Below are 5,620 nucleotides of genomic sequence, written 5' to 3'. Positions count from 1 at the left end.
TAAAAGAACCCTGGCACAATCTACCAATATTACTAAATAAAAAACACTGACAGAATCTACCAATACTACTTCATGAACACTGGCGCAATCTACCAATATTTCTTAAAGAGCACTGGCACAATCTACCAATATTACTAAAAGAACCCTGGCACAATCTACCAATATTACTAAATGAAAGACACTGGCACAATCTACTATATTACTTCATGAGCACTGGCACAATCTAAATATACCTAAAGAAAACTGGCACAATCTACCAATATTACTAAAAGAACACTGGCAAAATCTACCATATTACTGAAAGAACACTGGCACAATCTACCAATATTACTAAAATAACACTGGCACAATCTAATAATATTACTAAAAGAACACTGGCACAATCTACCAATATTACTACAAGAACCCTGGCACAATCTACCAATATTACTAAAAGAACACTGGCACAATCTACCAATATTACTGAAAGAACACTTGCACAATCTACCAATATTACTGAAAGAACCCTGGCACATTCTACCAATATTACTAAAATAACCCTGGTACAATCTACCAATTTTACTAAAAGAAAACTGGCACAATCTACTATATTACTACAAGAACACTGGCACAATCTACCAATATTACTAAAATAACACTGGCACATTCTACCAATAATTGAAGATAGGTACACTTAGTTAAAGGTAGGTTCAATTCAATTGGAGATAGGTTCAATTCCATTGAGGATATGTTGAATTTGTACCTAGGTTTAATTCATTTGTAACCAGGTTCAATTCAATTGAAGATAGGTTCAGTTAATTAGAGATAGGTACAATTCAATTGGAGATAGGTAAAAACAGTTGTACCTAACTTTTATTATTTAAAGATGGGCACAACTGAATTGAACCTATCTCCAATTAATTGTACTTATCTGCAATTGAACTGAACCTATCAGATAGGTGCAATTATTTGGAGATAGTTACAATTATTTGAATATATGTTAATTTGGCGATCTATAGGGTCTGTGATAAGATTTGAGTCAAGTACGCCGACAAGTGAAGTTTGTTCCGGCATTATGGGCAATTTAGTACTAAAACTAACCGCAAAAAAAATCAAAAGTTGTTTGCAAAAATAAAATTATATGGTATGTAACTGGAGAAATATTTTACTATTTGCAGATAATCATGTTTACATGAAATATAAGTGAACAAATTATCTGTTGAAACAAAAGTTGTATATTTGTAAAAATAATGTTGATGGTTTATTCGGAACCTTCCCCTTTTGTAAATTTTCTGCATGTGTTTCATAGCACTTTAGACACTGAATTTTAATTAAGATTGACCTTCAGTATGTCCGATAAGCCCCAATTGGACGATATGACCATATGGTGCAATGATGAATGATTACTTTGTTTGACTTTCCCATCAACTTACTAATTTTTAGATAGATTCTTCCTCACTTCGTTTTTCTAACGAGTGCTTACCAATAGAAAAAAGAGTGTTAACTGAAGGTCAAATTCCTTTACTTTCGTGGTTGTTACTCGGATTATTTCCGAAAGTACAAGGAAAGTGCATTCATTTTTATTTGAGAATAATGTGGTTTTTTCTGCCTCACGTAGTCACCCTTTGACTAGATATTCTGTCTTTCCCAGGTAAAATAGAGCATCGAAGTTTCCCACAGTACTAGAAGTGACTTTTGAAAATCAGTCTCCATGAGTAAAGGGCTAAATTCAAATGTGTTCCTGTGAATGATGGATACTAATCTTCTTGACTGACTGATATACTAGTAAACAGTTAAGCTTGTGATACCTTTTGCCGATAATTACTTGAAATGCGAAGTCAAACAAAATAAACATGTATTGCACCATGGCCCGAATTCGTGAAGCCGTCTTCGTGCTCAAGTATGGATTGTGTGCTCAAGCCTTATTTTGTGTTCCGATTGTAGATCATATTTAAAGCCGAATACTGTTTTCAATGTTCATATTTGACTTTTTGGATCGTTTGACATGATTTAAGTGAGTTACAAGAAAGCTAGTTTGAGCACAGAACCCATGCTTGAGCATGAAAATAGTTTTATGAAAACTGGCCCTGGTGCCGGTCATTTTGTCTGCTTAGGTATCATCAATGGTAAAACGGTCGAAAGAACTCCATGTCAAAAGTTTCCCCGATACATATGCAGAAGTATAGCGAACCGGTAAAGGGTTTTTTGTATACCGGGAAACATTCGCCACTTTCCTTTTTCCTTTTTTTGCCGTCTAAGCCACCAGGGACGTAACCACGACTATGAGTATATGGAAGCATACGAAGCGCGAAGCGCGGAGTAGGGGGTGGGTTTGGGAGGGGGTTACCCCCTCCTGAGTTTGGGGGGTCCGGCGGGGGTTACCCCCCGAGATTTTTTCGGAATCTGGAACCCATTCTGGTGCAGTTTGAGACATAAAATACCTATCATTTTCATATTTGGCTTGTATAATTTTTTTTCAAAGGCGTAATAATTAGTTCCATATGAACAAGGAACATTTTCTTTAAATAGTCAATAAAAGAGACAATATCAATGAGATAATGAATTCACTGAGGGCCCAGGATTATATAAGTTGTTAAAGTTTATCACATAAAGTTCTACAATGTGATCCTTGTTAAAAGTATACTTAAAAAAAATACGTGGAAGCCCGTGCGTACGCCTGGTTACGTCCCTGGCCACGGCCGAATTTATGACGATGGCGACAATTTCCCAAAACTTATCCACCCTAAATATTCATATATATTTGAGGTGCTGTTGGCATTCAATAGGTACATTGTATCTGTACTGACTAATTGACAATCAGTTTAATTTCAAATTTTAATATCTTAACTCATTCACCCCTGAAGACACATTTAATTCTTCCAATTAAAATACACGAAAAGTTCATTATGAAATTTAAGGGGTGAATAAGTTTAATAAAACTGTTAAAATAGTAACATTTATAAGTAATCGCCGATTTAAAAAGATCGGTGTGTTTAGTGACACTGACAGTCTCGACAGAGATGTTGGGTCAGTTCGTGGTGTAGATTTGACAACATATCGGTCACTTAATGCCTGCCATGTCCAATGACGACTGTTAATAATTTGTCCTAATTTTTTGCTACGGCAGATCATGTATTTTGTATCTTCAGCTCTCTGTTTAGTGTGCCGCCAGAACAAAGTCATTGTACAAGGTTATGGCCTTCCTCGGGAACTGGAAGTCCACTAGCAAGTCAACCGCCTCGTAAAGCTAAATAACCACTTGGAATTATAAGAAAGTACCTTTTCAAAATTCCAGAGGAATGAAACAAGCTTCATGGGTCCTTGGATCACACTTTCAGTACAGTTTTTGTCACACGGTTCAAAGGCTTTCAAGGGCGAAGCTCTTTCATGTTTCCCGTATCCCAAGTTTTCGGCGAAACGGGGTCAGTCTTCCTGTTTTAGAACACATATACCGTTTAATTGCATAAAGATTAGCTGAACACATCCGATTTGAAACAATTGATGATTTTTATGATAAACCAATATCAACACAGAAGTTTGAAACGGGTTTTTTGTAGGAAAGAATGCTTGTGAATATGTAAATTCTAGAATACGCCTATATTTCAGTGCTTTTTTCAAGCATCTATTTAAATCCCAAACTTTTTGTAATGATGACGACTTGGCCCAGTGCTTCTAAAGAAGTATCCACCAACGACATTACTAAGATTAATGACTGTATTCTGAAACAAGGGAGATGAATGCAGTTTTCAGCACGAACCAAACGGAAAGGCAAGTACTGCCCCTCCGCTGTGGTAGATGAATAAAAGTATTTCTGCATAATTATTGTTCTTTCTATCAATCCACATATGTACGTGTTTCTGGTTCAAGTGAGATAGCACTATAAAGCCGTCATCAGATCTGCGCTTTCACAAGGAGGCAAGTACACCAACATACCCTGTCTCCGGCACACTAACACAAATGCACGCTTACACAACACACATGGAGGCACGTCCTTAAATGACCTTAGCTGTTAATAGGACGTTTAACAATTCAAAATCAAACCAAACCAATCATATGGTTCTGTTGTTGCAAGGACGTTAAACCCGAAATAAACACAATTAATGACCAGACATTTCATACAAAGTTTGTTTTATCTTATTTACACTGGTTAAAGATGAAACCTTTGCATTTAAACCATTTATGGTGACTTCCTTGTCTTTTCCTTTGCAATCAGCTGGCAGTTATCCTTGTTTTTGGCAGCAAAATAATACAAGAGGCCCCATGGCCTTAGCGGTCACCTGAGTTCTATCATAGGTACTGGTAGCTTTATTTTATTGTTTAGATGTGATGTGGAAATACTTGTCATGTCATCAAAGGATAAGAATTTTAAAATATTGGTAAATGCTCCCTTTGGGGCCCGCCCTAGCCCCTGGAGAGGGGGCAGGAATTCCAATTTTACAATGTTATACCCTCATCCAACAAAGATGGTTCTGACCAAGTTTGAATAATTTTCTGCTGAAAAAGTGTTATTTCCCTATAAAAGCGATAGTAAACTTAACCCCCTCCCCAACGAAGGACGGATGGCTTAGGGGTCCTGAAAATTCACAATTTAAGTAAAGCCCCTGGTGATCTTTCCATCTATGCAGAGAAAATGACTAGTACTGAAGAAGGAGATTTTTGAAATATTGGTTAATTTCCCCTTTAGGGCCCCACCCTGGCCCCATGGGTTGGGGTAGGAATCCCAATTTTACAGCCTCATCTACCAAGGACGATTCTGACCAAGTTTGCAAAAAATCCATCCAATGGTTCTTGAGAAGAAGTTGAAAATGTAAAAAGATTACGCACGACGGACAACGGACGACGACGGACAGAAAGTGATCGGAATAGGTCTTGAAATTGACTTCTGAATCGCGAAGAATTATTTTGTCGATTTCCTTACAAAATAAACATTTTTTAAGAATGAAATTTTACCACAACCTGTTTATTGCATATACCAAAGGAAAAAACAGTTATTTGCTGAAAATAATTCTTATATTTTGCTATGGCTTGAAAAAACACGTATGGCGCAAATTAGTGTAAAAGTGCTTCGTAACTGTTAATCAAGATCGATTTTCTTACAAAGCACAATTTTTTTTAAATGATACTTTACCAAAACATGTTAAATGAGTATACCAATGGAAAAATCGAAATATTTCGTGGATATAACAATTACATTTTGCTATGGCGTGCAAAAACTCATATGGCGTACCTATGGCGCAAATTAGTGTGACGGGCATCTAGAAGCAAAGATACGCATGTTTTTGATATACCGGACGCCAGGTGGCAGTCATTTTGAATTTTCGCGTCTGGTCGAGTTAGCCCACATTTTCAAGAAGTACACCCCAACTCATTTTAATCAGCACCCTCAAATGGACTAAAATCAACTCTCAAACCTTGGTCCGGGAAAAGTGGTCACGGGACCTCATTGTGGGAACTCTACTAAGATGGCAATAGCACACATGAGCAATCAAGTGAACTAAAAACTTAAACCAAAAGTTTTACCCTACTGTAAAGCTTGCCCGAAAACTTTAACCATGTCCAATTCATCTGTTTCTGACCCCTGAAAAATGTGAAACTCAAACACTAAGCAATGCCAATCCTATAAAATTGTAACAATCGGGGG

The sequence above is a fragment of the Mizuhopecten yessoensis genome, unplaced genomic scaffold, assembly GCF_002113885.1.
Source record: "Mizuhopecten yessoensis strain PY_sf001 unplaced genomic scaffold, ASM211388v2 scaffold1945, whole genome shotgun sequence".
In the NCBI taxonomy this organism is placed as follows: domain Eukaryota; kingdom Metazoa; phylum Mollusca; class Bivalvia; order Pectinida; family Pectinidae; genus Mizuhopecten; species Mizuhopecten yessoensis.
This window is presented reverse-complemented; position numbering follows the sequence as displayed.